Raw genomic sequence first — 21,288 nt, 5'->3', positions numbered from 1 at the left:
AAACGCTTATAGACAATGCATACCTCGATTTGTGGATAATTGGAGTTCCAATGCATGCTTAAAATTTTTTCACTTCAATTTACTGTTAAAATCAGATATTGATCGCCTTTCGGTGCTACCCGTAAAAGGCTTTCATTTTTACTGAGGATACCTTATCTCCTGGAACCATTTTCATTGCCTTGAGATGACATTTTCGGATGTATTGAAGAATCCGAAAACCTCCGCATATGGTTGTCCCATTTCTTCCGTTTAACACGCCGCAGAATATTTGTAGAAAATTTTATCCAATATTAAAATACACTGCTCGACAAAATTAATAGAACACGCAGAAAACGTGGTGTAACTCGTGCAGCTTGCAATAAAGCGGGACAAAATTTGATATGGTGGTGTACCATAGAATAACGATGAAATGAGGAGACAGCGAGAAGCTTTCGACAGGTATAAGGGACATTTATAGGGGTTGTATAAGAATTACCTTTTTGGTAATTCTTATACATTACAGAAGTCGATATAAGATGCTTGAAAATATGGTCACATGACATCGGTACAGCGTATAGCTTCCCCCAACGGCTAAACAGGTCTGACAGCGGTGAACCATGCTCAATATAAGAGTGTCTGTAAGATTATGTGACAACAAAACCCATTCTTTCACCGGCGCAGACCTTAGCTCACCAAGTGACCGAGAAATTGGCTGTCGGCGTGCAATGAGACAAGGGCGACCACAAGGGCGTCCCAAACATGTTCGATCGGATTTAAGTGTGACGATTGCGCTGGCTTAGGAAGTCGTTGGAAATCTTCAGTTTCAGGGTATTCCACTTGAGTTCTATGTGCAGTGACGTTGTCATGAATGAAAAGAAAACTTGGGCCAACCGCACCCCCTAAAAAGTCGCACATAGGGTTCAAGGACCTGTTCTCAGTACCCCTATCAAAAACTTGGAGGGGTGCGGCCATTGATCATTATTCCGTCCCACACGAGAACACCACCTCCACCATAAGCGTCCCTTTCTCTAATGTTAGAGGGATGGTACCGCATTCTTCGCTGTCTTCAGACGAAATAACGTCTAGAATCTGTTTGTAGGCTAAAACAGGACTAATCAGAAAACAGAACCGTACCCTAATTGTCAAGGCTGCAAGTCACACGTTCATGGCACCAGTTTCTATGAGCTCAGCGGTGGTTTGGGGTTAATAGGATTTAAGGAATTCATGTTTTTTGAGGCGATCTCCAGGGTTTCCTCTATGTACCACAGTAGCGTCTGAAAAGCAAACATGCCAAAGCCGGCAAGTGTGAATAAGTGTTGGTGTATAAAAACTTTGTGTGTGTTATGTTGAATGCCGGCCTGGCAACTTCGCAGCCTGGGGGCAATGAACACCTGACCGCTGTCCCCTGACTCCCATCTCATGCCACGTGGAGGCGTGCACAAAAATAAGAGCAATCAGTGGAAGTACTGAATTTTTTAGAATTTCCTAATATACCCTATATAGAGAAGCACATCTATTATAAAAAGAGCTATTTATTTTAACGATAAAAATTGGAAATTTATCACGCCCTGTGGTGGCCATGTTGGATAGCAACTTTATGGCATTTTCAAGCTTCTCCTTCGTAACTGTAATCTCACACCTGTCGGGTGTCTTTGGGAGTGCCATCTTGGAATGCCCATTTTCTTTATGGCGTCTAGCAGCTGCAAGATTCTTGTTTTTTGGTTTTCGTTTGAATATTGCTGATTTCGCATAAGAGATATGCTGAATGTGGCACCAACCCAGCCCTTAACGACCTACTCCACCACACTATACTGCTGAGTTACAAAGCGAACTGCAAAAAGCTTAACATGATTCGTTTTGCCCTTTGATCCACTTACTCCTTCTTACCAATACTTGTTATTAAACGTATCAAGGTAGGGCACATCAGATAAGCAATCTAAATCAGAAATTTTAATGTACAAAAATTTTTGTGTGCTAATCGAAGTTTTATTAACATGTACCTCTGTTAAACGAATCTATAAAAAATATTCCGGGAAAAATATAAGCGGAGAAAAAAAAAATCCGGAAAAAATAAGTCTTTTTTTAACAAAAAAAAGTATATATAAGAGTGCATACACTCAAAACAGAAATCAACGTTTACTCGAATACTCAACAAGAGCACAAAGGGGTGGAGGGTATATATCCATTATTTCCGAAAGACTGTCGATCCGAAAAGAAAAATCAACAATATGTTCAAAATTTTTAAGTTTAACGAATCATTGACGTTTCCGATTTTTAATTAAATAAGCTCATAAGGGATATATCCTGATACCCGAAAGGTTACTAAGACTGATTTGCAAAAATAGGCAATTTTATTTCCTATATTTGCAAAATAAGCGGTGGAGGAAAACGTTTAGCAATAGCAAAAGTATGAGTGACTGAGAATTTTTTTTTTTGTCAGATTAATAAAAAGTGTATTATAAGTGGTGAAAATGCTCTCATTTTGACGGATATTTCCAAACTGACGAAGTCTATCTATTCAATACGATTAGTAAAAACACCAAAAAGCTCAAATAAAAAATAATTTTTTTTTCTTCAAATAAGACTTGTGTTGCTGCATCTAGTGAGAATTCCGTTTTACCAAATATAAAGCCCTGCGCATAAAAAGTCGTTTGAATAAATTTGCGTTTTTTTTAACAATTAAAATTAAAAAAAGTAAACATTTCATTCATCATCATCTGTCATCGTTCCGCTATTCCACGGATCGACGTATGAAGCCCCGCCACCATGCCCCGTCCGTGTATTTCTCTCCGTCGTTGATTTCACTCCAGTTTTCTCCTCTCTTAATGACATCGGTCTTTATCATGTCTTGCCATCTCATTCTTGGTCTCCCCCTTTGGTCTTTTGTCCCTTAATCGTTCATCCTCTTTACATGTCCGAACCATTTCAAACAGGACCTTTCAATCCTGTCCTGGAGTTTTTCAACCTGAATTCTCTCCCTAATCACATCATTTCTGATTTTGTCACGTTTTGTCTTTCCGGCTATGCTCCTCACAAATCTCATTTCTGCTCCCTGAATTCTGTTTCATCCTTTTTCCTCATAGTCTAAGTTTCAGATGCATACGTCAGGGCGCCTCCGTAGCCAGGTGGGCAGGAGCAGCAGTGCGTAACACACGCTTCTTGATTAGACCGGGATTCGAGCCCGTGAATACTAAATACGGAGGATGTGGAAAGGTCAGAGAATGACCACCGCATATTCCCGGAGCAATATGGCCTTAGTTGCTAATGCTCCTAACAACAAAATAACAACAACAAACGCCAGAAATGGTACGTAATAGGCCTGATATATAGCCTTCTTACACTTCAGTGGTATGTTCCTGTTCCAGATCAGATCTCTTGTCTGCCTATAGAAATTCCCGCTCGTTTGTATCCTTCTATCGTACTATTCTGATTCCACGCTATTCACCACTGTCTTAGGTACAACCTTCCTGAACTCTTCTCTGAACATCGCCCCTTTTTCCTCTTCTTTCAACTTCCACACCCTTAGTTTTCTCTCTCTTGTTATTTTGATCCTCTTCAATTTAGGGAATCTTAGAACACCAACAACTAACCTATGATCACTATCTAAGGAGACACTAGGAATGACCTTGACGTCCACTAGTCTTCTGTGTCGCTCTTTATCCACGAGTATATAGTCAAGGAGGGATTCCTGTTGCCCGTCCCAACCGTATCTTGTCACTTTGTAACTCTTTCTCTTCTTGAACCAGGTGTTTCCTATGACCAAGCCGTTCCGTAAACAGAAATACAACAGTCTGTCACCATCTTCATTCCTAGGTCCCCAACCATGCGGACCCATAACGTATTCTAGTCCTTGTCTCTCCACTCCGACTTTTGAGTTCAGGTCATCCATGATAACTATATCTCCACCTGTGGTGTTCTCTTCGAGCTGGTCCTCAAACTCCAGTTTCTCCATTTCTTCGCAACCGGTTTGCGGTGCGTAACATTGTACTATCTTGAATGTTTCGCTGTCATTCATTTGCAGTTTAATTGACATGAGTATGTCGCTGATATTATTCACCTCCGGTAGCCTTTCCTTAATCTTGTGGTCTATAATGACGCTACACCCTTCCTCGCTACATCACCCCCAGACCAATATAGGTAACTCTCCTCACCCATTTCCTTTCCATTTTGATTCACTCAATCCAAGTACTGTATGTTTATTTTTCTGTCCTTTACGATGTCCACACACTCCTCATTTTTTCCCTGACAATGTCATAATATTGAGTGTGGTTAGTTTAATATATGTGGTCATCAGCTGATCTTGTTGGTTGCAGATACCACCACGTCCGGGTAATTAGCTTTGAGGCTTCTTTTACTATTGAAGGCAATAAATTGAAACTGCCGATCTGCCAAACCTGTCGCAGAAACACATTTCATTATGTAGCTTAAATGTTTATATAAAAATAGCCTAATGTAAATAAGAAAGTGGACAACAATATTTTTTATTAAAACTGAATTTACGTTACAGACAGAATGACAATCGCTATTCCAGCATTGAGAGATCGAACCCGTTCGCCTGTCACAATCCAGTTCACAGCCCATTACGTTGGTCAATAACAAAAAAATAAATAAATAAATAATAATAATAAATAAATAAATAAAATAATAATAATGTTCGTCTCTCCAGGAGCGAAAATTGCGGACTCTAAAAGAAATTGATCCTCTGATTCAAAAAAATATTAAAATAATGTTGCTATCATCTAAAATGAAAGATATACTAAACTTTCATTAACTTAATGAACGAACAATTTCAAATACCATACAATAATAGATATGCTTTCTTAAAAACGAGTCTTGTTGATTTTAAATAATTTAATGAAACATATAATGTACTACATACATTTTATTTCCTTAAATTTCTATTTAAGGAAACAGAATTTAATAATTTTAAAATAGCATTTAATAAAATAGATATATAATTTTCCTTAGAAATGTTTGCCACTCGGAGAATTTTACTTATAGTCCATTTTGCATTCCTTCTTAATAAACCTAAGCTCATCACTTATATCTCCCAAATTTTGAGAAAAAAATCTGAGATAAGAATGAAGAACAAGAATTTTTAAAGACATTCGACAGCCCATATCTTTATAACATTGCAATGACGTTGACATTAGCGATTCATAAATAATTATCTTCTTTCCTTCTACGAAATCTATGCATAACTGCTTGAAACACTAGCCAAGCTTCTATTTTCAGTATTTTGCAGCTTTGTTTCAAATACATCATCTTTAAGGAGTTTATTTAATTGGGGCCCAATGAAAATTCTTTCCTTCAGTTTTGCATTTGTTAAATAGGAAAACACTTCCCTTGATAGCAGAATCCACTTCTTTCTTTATCCAGAGTCTTAACAAAATTCTTCATTACTCCAAGCTTTATGTTGTAAAGGTGGAAATAAAATTGTTTTGGTTCCAGTGGAACATATTTTATATTGCTTCTCCCTGGAATCCAATTATCTTAACAGCATCACAGACATTTCAAGCAGAGTCATGGTAATTTTTTTGCACTCAGGATCTTGGACATATTTCATATGTTTATTCAAGCCAACATCATGAAGTAGAGGAATTAACATTTTTCGCATAACATTGTCCAGTCCGTTCAGAAGACCACTAATACCTTTACAGAAACTAATAGCATCTCTTCTATAATGAAATATTGTTAAAACACGTGTAGATAAGTTTAAATCACGAACTGAATCATTCAACTCTTTTTGTTTAATTAAGTGTGACGAGTATTATAATTTTCTGTTTGAGAGTCCGAATCTGTTGAAATGGACAGTCCAGCAAAGTCTGCAACATCCTCGCTATATTCATAACAGCTCTCTTTATCCCACGATTTTGGGAGATCTGATCTTCATTAGTGGAATAAGCCTTACTGGAGATGATAAGTTAGGGCATTTGATGATGTACTTAATTTCTTCTGGGCAGCCCTGATATTTTTGTCATGCAGAAATAGCAATCGTCAATGTGGTTTCATGGTTCTTGCCACACTGCAGTAACAGGCATACTTTTAATTTTCCCACTTAGCCACATGCTCAGATTTGTTGTGCAGGTAATACAGTACACATTTGGAGCTCACGTTTTGTCTTAACCACCAATGTTGCAACCAAAGTACAAACTGTATGCACGTTCATTAATGCTATAGGGTTTCAACCTCTGAGTTTTTGGCGAAACCCGTTCACACATGTAGCATAAATCGTCAAGGTGATTCAGACATTTCCTTTGCTTCTGCTTAAACATTTTAAACAATACAATGCTAAACAAAACGCATACGTAAAAAATGCAACAGATATGCAGATAAACTGTACACGTACTCACACTACAACCGTATTTCTGTTACTGAAACAGGCAGGCAGACAGACAAGGCTGAGCATGTTAACCTTCCCAATATTACTGCAAATCAGTGGCGCATCCAGGTATCATCGTAAGGGGGAGCATGGCAACCACGCTTTTGAGTTTTGTTTTTAGAACGCCTCCTGCGTTCTGTTTCTTTAATTTCACATTTTTGGTTACGGGCGCCATATGCCCTCTCTGCCCAACCCTGTTGCAATCTATGAGTACATGTAAACATTATTTTCAGGTAATACAACATATCAGTGTCACATCCACTTCCCCGAATTGTATTAAGATATACAGTACATGTTATGATAAACACAAAAGCCTGTATATGCAGAAATTGTGGCGTGATGCGAAATTTTAAGAATTTGTGCGGCGCATGCATAGCGGAAGTTAAGTGAAACTTCTTTAGGTGAACATTTATCACTTAACCGATGATCTTTATCGACCGTATGAATGCCGCAAGCGACGAATCTGCACGAATGGGAGCCTTGGAGATATGAGACGTTCCGTTACCAAATCTAGTTTCGGCAAGTGCTGTGGCATCGGATGATATTTAAAACTGTTTGACTTCGATAGAGCCGAAATCATTTTATTCTTGAGAGAGTCCCGACAGCTGTTATAGGCCGACATTTGACTTACATCCTCATTTGGAAATGCTGTTTGAAGAAGAGTATGATCTCGATCTGCTACAGTCTTTACCTTGTTTTTGAATCAAAGCCGATCTTGTTCTAGAACCAAAGCCGAAAATCATTATCCAGGAATGTACGTTTAAACTGTGCGTGGATGCTTCAGTGTTTCTTAAAATCCTGTTGCTGCTCCTGCTGTGTATTACGCCCGCTACGTGTTGAACGATTTGATGGAGTTTTTTTTTTTTTTTTTTGATTTGGTAGTTGTTGGCGCATCGGCTTCTGTGGCCATATTGCACCTCCCAAGGTTTTTGCAGTACTTTGATCCAAGCCCGAGGCGGGAATCGAACCCGCGACCTTTGGGCTGCCGGGCCGGTACTTTACCGACTCGGCTAGCCCGGTCGGCTATTTGATGGAGTACTTCTGGCTTTTCAGTTCTGGTTTCTTCGCTTTTCGTTTACTACTGTACTTCGAGGACTCTTCATCGTTTTCATTTGCAGTATCAACTTCCATGACTCCTTCTTCCAAATTGACTTCTAACATTTCTGGGCAGATGTAAGGCTCTGAAGATATGGATGGAGCTTCTCCGGCTTCTTTGTTCAACTCCATCGTACGCTGTAATTTCTTCCTCTGTCGAAATAGCGTAGATCTCTCCTTTGTACTCAATGGAGGTGGTTTCGGTGGTCGCATTGCACGTACATATGTTCTATACGCCTTACAACGCTCACTATTAGTCTTCGGAATGTTGAATTATAAATTATTTTCCGTCAATTTTTTATTAAATACGGTGGAGAATGACGAAAGAATTAGCATAATGGAATCAGTAGGGGTACTGTCGTGCAGTAGGGGTCATGCTTCGCTCGTGCCTGGTACAGAGTGGTACAATGGTGTGTGCTTGGGGGAATAATGATTTTGTGTTGCATTTTCTTGGTGATTTTTGTCAATCCACGGACACATTGCACGTATACGTGCTCTATGCGCCTTACAACGCTCACTACAGTGGAACCCCGCTTTACGATTGGTTCACTGTACGATCATATCACTTTAGGATGGACACTCCACAACAAAATACCGTTCACTGTACGATATGTAGTAAGCACCGGTCATTGTGATCATTAATTTTAATTCTATTAACGCGATTCTAATAAGCGAAAATAGGAGAAATATTATTCATAGGCTATAAAAGTAGAGATATAAAGCACAGATTTACAGTTTATTACCTTACCAATTAAAATTAAATGATACGTGACAATCGGAAGAATATTTTCCACGACTTATTGGATCAGGTAAACAAAAGAAAGGAAGGCGAAAAGTCTATTACACCGGGTATTCCCAGGCGGTTACCCTCTCAATTACTAACCAGACTTAACGTTGCTTAACTTCGGTGATCGCACGAGAACCGGGGTATTTAGCATAATACGATAGCTGGCTGTTCAGCGTGCTTGTAATGCGTTGACTTATGGTAACGGTCGCATTTTCGTTGCGTTTTTTGTCAATCCACGAACACAAGTTACTCCCATCTGAAAACTGCATGGAGTGCTCCTAAAGAAGTTTCACTTCAAAAATTTATTGAAAATAGCTGATATATTACTGAAAGTAAAAATCGTGTTGGCCAGTATTGTTAGCTGTTGCGCGAGTAAGTGGCTGCAATCAAAACAGTCACAATTTAGCTGGAAACTATTTTGACTTCAGCTGTCCAGAGAATAAACTGAAATTTATTTGGTTATAAGCAATACACTTATAAGTCACGAAGTAATGCTTTCAACACGACAGTTGATTTTATAATCTCAGGGTATGAAGTATCTTCAAGATAGTGTCATAATAACATACAATTTAAACTGAGAAAACTTGAATATCGTGTTATATTTTTTGATAATGCAGATTTGTTATTGCTGTTACAAAATGTTTTTTTTTTTTTTTTTTTTTTTTTTGAAATAATAACATAGCTTTTTTGGAACTAAAGAGTTCTCAAACAATCAGTTCATTTTCAATTCTAAATCTATTAGATTTGCTGTTTTAATTTCTTAGATTTATTTAGATTCATTTATTTGGAGTTACATGATGCTTTACCGAAAATCCAAATTCATTATGCTTGGGTTTTTCAACATAACTTATTTCGTTCACTCGACTTTTCATTCTTATGATGGTCAATTTTTTCTAGCCTATTTTCCCAAGGTTTTAGGTCGCTGTACTTAGTAACTCCCAGCTGGTTGGCGCGCACACAGATTTTCATAATGGCGCCATCCTATTACTAACAGCTACTTCCTATTTGGCAAAGGTCACTACACGTTCGGTGTTCCAGTTAAACTTCTTGGACTGCAGTCGGAAATGCCATATGTGTGTACGAGTTTAAGTTCACACATGCTCCATGCCGCAAATAAAACATGGAGCATAAGGCATCCATAAGGACATTCTGCTCGGATTATTTGAAACGCTTGAAACTAGGTAACTCGCACGGTAGCAATTCGGTCATCTTATATTGAAAGCATACACAAGGAATGAAGTTCTGAGTTTTGCATATGCAAAATATTTAATAAAACATTATAAAAATGTTTTTATAACATTAATTTAGTCCGAAATATAATGCGACTAAAATAATTATTTTAATCCCATTATATAAAAAAAATAATGAAAAATAATTACTTTAGTCCCATTTCACTTCAGTTTACTCTGACCACAAGAAGCAATAAATTTAAGCCAGTTGGTTTAAAGTAAGCAATTATATATGTTCATATAAGCAATTACAAAATTATAATAACTATCTGGAGAAAACCATAAATTAAATTTAGTCAGGATATTTTAAGGGCTGCGAATATTTCGAGAGTACGTATAATAAGATGTATTAAATTGGTCTACTTCAACTTTTTTGTTGTTGTTCGGGAAATTTAGGCAAACATTATCTGTGCACTAAAATGGGTTTTCAATATTTTTAAGTCTTTCAGGCTGTCGGCACAAATCTGCAGGTTCAAAGATTAAAACTTCATTATTCTTTCTTCGGCTTGTCTAGGAACGAGGTTCTCAACGTGTGGGGAGCGGTCGCCTAGGGGCGCACTTGTTTTATTTTATGGGGGGACAGTAGTTTTTTGACACACTTTTTTAACAAAATATTGTAAAATATTATCTCATAATCCAAGTATGATGCGTATTTTATTTAATCTTTGAGATTAAATGTATTGAAGTACACACATTAATTTATTACAGTATGTATACTCTAGCTTAATTTTATGTCAAATCTATTTATTTGCACTTGTTTTGGAAGGGAGGCATGAAATGTATGACATATTTAAGGGACGGGGAACAAGGCATAAAAGTTTGGGAACCTCTGGTGTTTAGGGATATATTTGTCGTATAACTCCTCTGAAAGGGAATGACATCTGAATATTTTCTTGGTATAACGTCTACAAGTGTTCATTACTTTATGACAAAAAAACAATTTTATAATTAATGATTTTCTAGCTGTAGATATGATTAAATACATTTATTATGCATCAATCGTTTCGTTTGGAATATGTATGCTACGAAATTAAAAATCGCAGGATATGTATGTTAACTATTTCGATTTTAACTTTTAATTGATTTGTCGATGTCGCAGCACTCTTATCCCAAAAAACGAAACACTCGATTGATGCATAACAAATTATGCGGACCTGCGATGGTTTTTTTTTTGTCTTTACTATTTTATCAGTTATACGATAATTCTTGCATACTGATTCCGAAAATGGTATATAACTTTCGCCATCATGTACAGATTTTGCTTATTCAGAAACGGCATTGACGGCTAGAAACGAAAAGTTTCTGATCATCTGGAACTCACGAAAAACACACTGCCATGTACATACAGGCTGCGCGAATGTCTAATTCATGCATGATAATTGTTTTTGTGTGCATGTCGACATATTTTTTTATTTAAAATTTTCTTCATTCATGAATGAAGAAAATTTCTGATGAGCTTCACACAGTTTACAGCTGAGAAAATGAACTAAACATAAGAAAAAAATCGTTACTTTTTGGAATTTCAGTTATGTGGAATGAGCCTAAAAATCACAAAGATGACTGATATTTTATAATATGAACGGCTCAACAGTAAAAAATAAAAAGGGAATTACCTACAGTCGGCTATAAAACCTATGCCCATGGACCTGATCTATCCATTCCTCGCACTAGCCGTAAGCAGTGTGATTATGAACATTGTCTTTCCACAACATATAGAAAAAGCCTAGGTTCGAATCCCTTAACGAAGTGGAACTTTCATCGCTTTTTACGCAACGTGGCCGAGTTGGTCAGTAACGAGCGAGAGTTGCATGGCTTTATCTCCCGACAAACAGAGAAGCCGACCGAAGGAACACGCAGTTACAGATGTAAATACTGACTCCTCATAGCCTTAGTTGCTTAACACACAACAACAACATCTAGCAACCTACCCTGTTCCATGGCCGCCTCTGTAGCCAGGTGGGCAGGAGCAGCAGTGCGTAGCACACGATTCTTGATTAGACCGGGGTTCGAGCCCGTCACCACCAAATACGGAGGATGCGGAAAGGTCAGGGAATGACCACCGCATATCCCCGGGGCAATATGGCCTCAGTTGCTAATGCTCCTAAAAACCAAATAACAAACAAACAGCCCTGTTCCATCTATGAATCTTGATACAGTTTAATCACCTTCTGAATCTAATGACAATAGAAACGATTATATTGATTTAACTTGAAACGTCTAGCGAACCCTAAGCTAAGAACTTATTTTAAATTAAAAATTTAAACACATAAGGGTCTTCTGAATTCTTAAGAAAGAATTCAGAAGACTCCTGTTAAGAAGTCTTTTGAATAGAAGGAGATATACTCTCTTAAAACTCAGAGTGGATCTTCTTTCGAGTGATCAATCATTTTACTCGGTAATTTATTAAACTCATAACTTATTTAGTTTTTCTGTTAGAATTCATATACCTACAAAGACAATTTGCATTTCTACGCTCTTCGCAAGTAAACAGATGTTATAATAAACGTCCCTCATATTGTTCAGCAATGCCATGAGCACTGCTGTTCCTTTTCGTGCATGCACATCGCTTCTCTGTTCGGCACATACTAGAAGAAAAGCTCTTTGGCAAAGACATCTGGAATGTCTACTGCAAAAATTAGGTCAAGTAGCCTACTAGAGATCAGCTCAGTCAAGCCTACTCTTTCTTTGCCTTCCTTAACGGGAGTCTTCTGAAGACAGAGCCTGAAGATGTAAAGCTATCTATTCAACTGTGCACTAGGCAGAATAAATAAAAATGAAGTCTACCTTCTGAAGAGAACAATAATTTGTATGACAAATGAATTGGACTTTATTGGTCCATAAATATTATATGTACTGTATATCAATTTTTATTTGTTAATTTTAATTTTTTTTTACATTTTCAACAAGGAAAGTTTTGTGTTGCACGAGAACGAAGGCTGATGTTTTCCGCAAGTTTCGTTTGATTGACTAAACGATACATATTACTTGGAAAATAAGGCAGAAATTGTACACTTAGGACAAATAGAAATGGCCACGATATAAATAACAGAAGATAACAAAAAATAGGAGTTAGACTTTCTTAAATTTTAAAATAAATACTCTGTGATCAGCGATTACAATCACTGAACGTACTTCCTGCATTAATTATGCCAACATTGTAATAAATAATTCTATAATAATGTAAGCTAATAATGAATTATTAAATGATTACCTAGATTTATATGACCACTTGATTAGAGACTGAGATACCTTTATGCCTTAAATTACGTAATAACCGGGGTTTAAATGTAATAAGTATTTTAAATTGATCAGATGAATATGTCATTATTTATTATTCTTTTCGTAATCGTGACACAGTATCAGGTCAAGTTTTTTAGTATTGAAGCAACGTCTGGCATCAGTTTCGTAGCGACAATGCCGTAGATGAACGGACTGGACCACGAATTTAGTTATACAGAGTTTCTATAGTAAGGAGAAAGAATAGACAACTCTAAGTCATTCACTAGGTCTGCCTATTATATACTCATATGGCAATTGAAGAGGAGCTTAATAAGTGAACAATACGCGAGCCGCGTATTGTTTTTCTCCTTAGTATAGTGAAAACAGGACTCGAAGAGTGCCTTTGCGCAGATTATAATAGTGAACATGGATTCAAGAAATGAATTGCTTTCTTCTTATTTGAGAATACTTTAACTGGCGTTATTGATACAATAACGCCATTTGACCCCTTTTGGATATCAGTATTTTTTTACTAATCAACAGAACAAAAGAGAGGTCTTTTCAATAAATAAGTAAACCTTTTTAAAAATGTGTTCTCTTGAAAGTAACTATAAAAGGAAAGTAGTTGTGTTATTAGGTCGCTTTACCATAATATTCCCTCGTTTAACGCCTTGCTGCTTATATGAGTATATTTATATACGTAATACAATATGTGAGGTAGTTCATATGAAAGCAGAAAAAATCAAATAAACAATTCCTCATTCAAGCCTATAGTAAAAGAAATCATTTTTTTTCAACATAGTCTCTTTCTCTCGTAATACATCTGAAAACTAATGCCTAGATACCAGCAGAAAAGGCTTTCTTTGATTTTCTTGCACGACAATTGATACACCGCACTTTGGGCTCTGTCATCATAGTGTAACTGCTTCCCCCAATGCCTCTTTATGTTCTTCGAAAAGATAATAGTCACTCGGAGCCAAGTTAAGGGAAAAGAGAAGGTGTATATGTTAGCACTACAAAACACTGATCTTGAATGGTGTCAGCAGTTGTATGGGCGTGAGAACGGACGTTGTGAAGATGTTCACAGTGTCGTATTAACCGGGCAGCGTGGAAATGGCCGCATCTAGGCGAATGCGTCTGTATTTATTTTCCCGGCAAAATAAATACCGACGCATTCAAGTTTAGGGTGATTAAGTTAGTGTACGTTAAGCGCCAAAGCAAGTAAGGCTATGAGATGTCAGTATACCATGTTGTGTCTGTGACTGCCTTTGGTCGGTTTGCGGCATCTAGGCGAAACGTGACCCCCATCCCCGCGACAGTTCACGTTTCGGGTGAAAGTGATAAAATGAACACTGAGGGGTCCCCCCCCTTTATGTCCAGGGAAAAGGGTGGGATTTTCTAGTTTGTATCCAGGTGCTTAAAATTTTGACACGGTAATGCTGTAGACTAATCCCTTTTAAAACAAACACGCGGTGTTTGGGCAGGATTGTAGGCTTCAGGTGGTTTAAGCATATCGAAATTCATTTAACTCTCCAAAATAACTACATTTTTTGTCTTAAAATACGGTTAGCATTGCCTTTCCTGCAGATTGTGGCTCGGAATTCTTCTGGCTTTGAGAAGCTGGAATGATGCCATCCTTGACTGGCTCGTTTACTTCTGCGCTGGAAGTAACGCACTGACTCAACCCTACTCAATAACGGTCTGGGAAATCATCCCTTAAGCTTCAACGCAACAATACAGAACATGCATCAATCCACCGTTTGTTTCGGGTGCATGAGTGGCTCAACAAGCACCTCTTATCTGAAAGAGTCACGTTGGAAGAAGTGTACTGTAAGGAGAAAAGACTGTTGAGAAATAAAATGGTTCTTTTTCACAGGTCTGAATAATGAATTGTTAACTTAACTTTAGCTGTTTTCATTTCAACTAACTGCTTATTTCTTATAAGAGCTTGGAGCAGTTATAGCATGGAATAACTCTCTCATTAGCTTTCACATTAAAAGAACCAAAAGAACCTTCGCTGCATACTAAAAGAATATTAAATAATCACACATCCATACATGCGAGCATCTTCTATTGAACCTAAGTGGAACAGCGCACCACTTATAATGTATCGAAATGAGTTTAACTATAAACAGAGTTACATAGCGTCCGTCACAATTATATATGGGAATTCATTACAGAAAAAGATGGGAATATCAGCGAGTTCATGAAAGGAATGATTGTCGATGCCTTTGCTGGGCGACATAAGGGCAACGGTGAAGATAACGCACGTATTGGTGCAAACTGTGCTAAGGGTATAGAACAATGCCTGTAGAATTGAAACATTATCGTGAGAAGAGCAACGCGTCTGGAAAGGGCATTTACGATAGAAAGGGAGAACTTATTTTCCGTAATGTAAGCAAAAAATAGAAAACTGACACTGAGTGAAATCACGGATACCTTCAATAGTGGGCGTGACTACTTGTATCAACTAGTACCTCACATCTAACAAAAAAAAAAAAAAAAAAACTCTGCAAGCTTTTTATTTCTGAAGAAACGGACACATCCATTTCAATTTTGTCACGACAGCGGTCATTGGGGTGATTAAACATGTATTTTGGCCCAGCGAATCCCGTTTCACGCTGTATACTGCCGATGGACGCATGCAGGTGTGATAGAAGGTACAGGAAGCAAACATTCTTCCATAATCCTTCCTCTACCCGAACTGAGGTGGCAGCCCTGGTGTTTGCAATGTTTACCTAGCTCGATGCTGGTCTTCTATTTATTATTTTTTAAAACTCTGTCACCTCTCAATATTGTCTACATATTATTGCAGACCAGATTTTTTCTGAACTGTTGACGTTGTATGGAGGCGGAGACAATGTTTGGAATGAAAGATATCACCACTATGCAAGAATATGATTGTACGAGGATTGCCTGAAGAGCATTTCAAAGAAATAAATTAATTTATGCTTATTCTCAGTACAACTACCATGGCTAACGGAATTTATAACTTCACTGTAACTGTTTTATTGCAACTGATATACTAGCGCAGCAACACTTAAACACGAACAATGAATATATTTTGTGAGAATTGCCAGCTTAATAATGTGTGCAGCCATGACCAGGTACATTAACCGAAGAATATAGCTAGCTCCCCCACCCCAAAAAAATTAAAATTAGACAATATAAAAAAAGCCACTACAGCGAATAAGTCCCCCCCCTGTAGCCTTAAGAACAGCCCGGATTCATCGTAGCATGGATTCAACTAGGTATCTTGTCGAAAGTGTGACACAGAGATGCTGGTCTATGTTGAACTCAGTTGCTTCCCACAGTTGCAAACTGGATGGCTGTATATTCTTCTAACATTATCCTGTTAGAAGAACCCATTTGCAGATGGATACACTACAGCTATGAAGGGATGCACCTGGTCGGAAACAATTTCCAGATAACCTGTGGCATACAAATGTTTGCTCCACTGGTATCAAGGGACCCAACCTAATACATTCTACTGTTATTGAAGGTACACCACAAAAACATTCCCTACTCCATTACACCGCAACTACCAGTCTGCATCGTTGGCAGCTTAGAGGATAGGTCCATAGACTCATGCTGTTTTCGCCATATTCTAGAGAACCAGAATATGGCGACCTTGTCAGAGCAGGCAACGTTTCTCCAGTCCTCTACTGTCCAACGTTGGTGTTTCTGATCCCACTATCACCTACCTTCTTGTTTTTCGCTGACAGAAGTGGAACCCTGTTCGGTTGTTGGCTGCGATACTCCATCCATGACAAGGTACGGCGAGTTGTGCGGTCTTGAATGACTTTTTTTTTTTTTTATTACCACCGGGTTGTACTGGGTTGTTAATATCTATGACCATTGTGTTATTTTGCACAAGTCTTATCAGACTCCGTTGGACCCTCGGACATTAACGAGCTGTTTCTGACCACAAGATCGCCGTTGGCTGGATGTTATTTGATTATTGGACCAATCTCGATACAGCCCGGACTCAGTCGTAAGTCAAAACCCCACAGAGTTGCTGTTTCCGAGATACTCATACCAACTCGTATGGCGCCGACTACCGTGCCACGTTCAAATTCGCTTAAATCTTACCCATTCTTGCACTGAACTGCACACATACAGCATTCTCCACGTATTTGCTCACTTGCTTTATATCGCATGGTACAAACACGCGCTGCTGTTACTGAACGAGTGCTTCATTTCATATACAGATTAGGTGTACCTAATAAAATGGTCACTCAGTGTACGCGACACCTTTATTACTTTGAAGCAAAAACAAGAACAAAAACTCGTAAGCGTTTAATCTAAATTACAAAGAAACAGCAGTGGTTACTTATTCTGAATTGCGATTACTACGTTTGTTTAAAGTAAACGTTGCGGAAATTAAAGCCACAGCCAAATAGCCAGGAAGTCAAACGTAACCGGGATGAAGTAAGTAACCATCCCTTGCATGAGATAGACTAACACAACATATCTGGGAAAGAAAAGAAGAAAAAAAAACACACACACACACACACACACACACTAAATTTCTCCTTCAAGAAGGGAGGGAGTTGACCCTGCATCTTTTCCACACGTTGTTGAAGAACAGCGATCGCAGATGCTATGCAGCCGCATAGACTGCATATGGTCAAGTCCATAAATGTTACGTATAGTGTACAGTTTAATGATTTCTTTTTCGAAGCCGTCAATTGTTGTTGTAGTTAGGTTTTAGGAGGATCCGCGACTAAGGCCATATTGCTCCGTTACTCAATGGTAATTAATGGACGCTGCTCTTCTTGGACTAATGTTATTAGTGGAATTCCCCAGGGTTCGGTGTTGGGCCCACTGTTGTTTTGTATATTTATCAATGATACTGATGAATGTATGTCAGGCTTAATGTCGAAGTTTGCAGATGATACAAAGGTTGGCGGCAGGGTTGTTAATGACAGTAATGGCAGTGTGGTACTGCAACAGGATCTAGATAATTTGGGCAGATGGGCTAAGAAGTGGCAACTGAAGTTTAACCTTGACAAATGCAAAGTACTGCATATGGGTAGAAGTTACCCCAGAGAAACGTACCAACTGTGTGGTACTACACTTAAGGTGATAGAAAATGAAAAAGACCTGTGAGTAATTGTGCAGTCAGATATGAAATTTTCTGAGCAGTGCAGACAGGCTGCCAGAGCAGGTCATGGGGTATTGTCAATGCCAAATACAGGGATTTTGCTAATAGGGAAAAGGAGGTAATTATCCCTTTGTATAAGGCAATGATCAGGCCACGCCTTGAGTACTGTGTACAGGTCTGGGGGCGTCATTTTAGGAAGGATGTAGAGTTGCTTGAGCGAGTATAGAGAAGGACAACAAGATTGGTGAGGAGAATGAAGGGGGTCCTCTTACGAAGAAAGGTTCAAGTTCTGGAAATTGCAGTGTCTAGAGACTAGTCACCTGCGAGGTGATCTGATTCAGGTGTATAAGGCCGTGAATGGGTTGAGCAGGCTCAACCCATTGAGCTTAAATAAATTCAAGGAGGAACTGGACAAAATTGTAGAGAGAATGGATGTGTGAAATTGTTTTTTTTTTTTTTTTTTGGCTGATGCTACATAAGTTCATACGCTTGCTTTCTTGCATCACATACCTCCATTTCTACTACTACTCGTTAAAAGTCTGAAATTTAAAATCGTGTCACGTATTGACAACAATTTTTTCTAAAATAGTAGCCTAAATTCAAGATCTAGGAAACATCTGTGAAACTTAATAGCCCGGTGGATGTTTGGGTATGTGTCGGGGGGGCGGACAGCATACTTAAAAAAAAGAGAGAGAACTTTCGAAAAGAGCTATTACTCAGAAATATAAAATCCTCCTTGTGTCAAGTAGGACGCTGAAAATAACCGTGCTTACCTTTCTTGTTAAAGCGCAATTAAATTCGTATTAATTATCCAGGTTAAATTCGCATAATGTCGTCCTCCCAAAGCAGCCGATATATTACCTTTTATCTATATTTTAAATTAATTGTTACCACCATCGAAAAAGCCAAGAATCAAAAAATCACAAGAGGTGATAAATTATTTTTTGCTCTAATCAAACATAAATGTATACAGAGTATTAAAGTCACGCCAACCCTTGGCAAGACACAGACTACGGCGATCATAAAACAAAGAGATTGCAGTTTATCTCTACCACTAGACTGAACTACAAAAGATTAGTCTCTAGGCCAAATTATTAGTCGCCAGTGGCAATCAGGCGATCGGATTTGTCGAGCCCTGTAAATAGCTATTACAATGCCCTTAATAGCAAGTGTGATTCACTTTTCATTGATAATTATGTTTTACATAAGGAGAGGCCATCATGATAAATTATAAATTATCCAGGAATGACATTAACAGTTGTATATCAGTCTAGTCGTAGGGGTAAACTGCAATGTCTTTGTTTTATGATCGCCGTGGTCTGTCTTGCCAAGGATTGGCAAGACTTTAATATTTTTTAATACTCTTTATACATTTATATTTGATTAGAGCAAAAAATAAATATTCGAAGACTGTTTTTATTCGTAAAAAAAAAATAATGCAGTTTAACTTAGAGCTTTGTTCGTATGCATCTGCAGATGTGTAACCATTCTGGAATTTCATGAAGCACAAGAATATAACCAGTAGAAAGTTACAACTCCATAACGCAGATGAAATTCTCTTATCGGACGAATTCAGTATTGCTCAAAAGTTTGTCAAATATTTTTACAGAATTCAAACCAAAAGATACATTGAGACCTACCTCATTTCCTGACTTCACACCTGTTAAAGATGATATCCTCATCAACCTCTTTCTCACACAAGAAGATTTAAAGTCAGCATTAAAAAGCATGAAAAACATGACTATACTAGAGGTCCAGATGAAATTCCTGGCTTATTTTGGAAAATGTCTGTTACTAGCATAAAACCCTTTATACTTCGGATGTTCAATTTGTCTCTCAGGCCGGGGAAGAATCCTCAGCTCCTTAACAGGTCAATTATAACACTCATTTCAAAAAAGGTGATAAAAATGATGTAACTGATTATAGACCCATATCCTTGCAAAACAGCTTGGCTAAACTCTTCGACACAGCAGTACACAAACATCTCTTCGAATTCTTCAGGCCTTTCATTGATCAGAATCAACATGGTTTCTGCAGTGGCAAGTCAGTGGTCACGAATATGCTTCCTTTCTGGCAAAACACCTTTGCATAACGGCCTTTAGCTGCCGTTGCGCCGTAAAACCTTCAACAACAACACACCTCTGAAGTTCTTGATAGCCACCTTCAAGTTTATGCAGTCTACAAAGATATATTTAAGGCATTTGCTTAAAGTCCCGCAAGAACAACTTCTGGAAAAACTTAAGCTATATGGTATCCGTGATCCTTTGCTCTCATGGCTAAGGAGCCATATTACGCATCGTTTCTTGAGCGTTATCATCAATCAAGTGAACTCGGACCATTTTATACCAAGTGGAATACCTCAAGACTGCCCCCTAGGTCCTCCACTTTTCATAAATGCGTTCCTTCTTTTCATCTGCACCTCCAATGTTCAAGTTGCTCTCTATGCAGATGATCTACTCAACAGTGAAGGAGATTACCGATTCTCAACAGCTTCAATGCACTCTCAATAAATTCTCTCTGTGGCTATCTCTGAATGGATTGTCTGTTAACCCCTAGAAGTGCAAAGTAATCTTTCTCATCCTACAGAGCTCCACAACTAATAAATACGGAGTATACTATTAATCTGTGATCATCGAACGGTGTAACCAAGTTAACGACTCCGGGATTCTCTTCTCTAACAGTGCTAAATTTGATGTCCATGTCCTTAAAATCACCAGAAAAGCATTTAAAACACTGGGATTTATCAAATGGAACACCTACAAGTTCAAAAACAGATATGCTGTTATCCTTTATAAAACTATTGTTCTGCCAATCTTTGAATTCAGTTCACCCATCTGGAATTTCACACAGACTTTAATTAACAAAATTAAAGCAGTCCAAAAAATTTTGTCCGTTACCTTATGTTCCGTAATCCTCTATTTTATTACTCAGTGTACTATGAATCGCTGTGTGATTACTTTCATCTGAGACAGCTGTGCAACAGAAGAGTTATTGATGACATCACCCTTCTACCCAAAGTAATCATTGGAACTTATGAAGCATCTGATATCCATAGCAAAATCAACTTCAATGTTCCTTGTAGACAAGTCAGGAATCTTAAGCTGTTTCGCCATTACTCTGCTGCCACTGACTTTCTGAAGTTCAGTCCACTACACAGAATCAGCAAATGACTCTGATTGACTTTTTTGACAACTCCCAATCGCTAATGAACTCCATCCACAAGTTTGCCTCTTATCTTGAACTGCAAAGTGACTAGCTCCCATCTAATTATTGTAGTTTATTATTTGTTTTATTATTTTTATATTCTCTAATTAATTTATTTATTATTTGTTTTACTGGTAACAATTTATTACATACTTCTTTTGTACATAAGATTTTAATGTTTGAATCTACGTAAATGGTTTATCTTCCTGTTGGGTTTCTTATTATTGTTATCAACTCTGTTCATTGTTCTGCTCTCAGATACGCTGTTAATGGTTACCTGTTGTGT

At 37.9% G+C, this 21,288-nt stretch overlaps 1 protein-coding gene across 1 annotated transcript in view; it reads left to right on the top strand.

Moving 5' to 3' along the window:
* The window catches only part of LOC150082795 (paramyosin-like), a 185,257-nt gene that overhangs the window by 22,890 nt on the left and 141,079 nt on the right, over positions 1-21,288 (top strand). The gene's annotated exons all lie outside the window — the stretch shown is intronic.

The sequence above is a fragment of the Mastigoproctus giganteus genome, chromosome 7, assembly GCF_048544385.1.
Source record: "Mastigoproctus giganteus isolate SK-2022 chromosome 7, ASM4854438v1, whole genome shotgun sequence".
Classification (NCBI taxonomy): Eukaryota; Metazoa; Arthropoda; class Arachnida; order Uropygi; family Thelyphonidae; genus Mastigoproctus; species Mastigoproctus giganteus.
The sequence above is the reverse complement of the archived record's forward strand: the minus strand, read 5'-3'. Positions and strand labels throughout refer to the sequence as shown.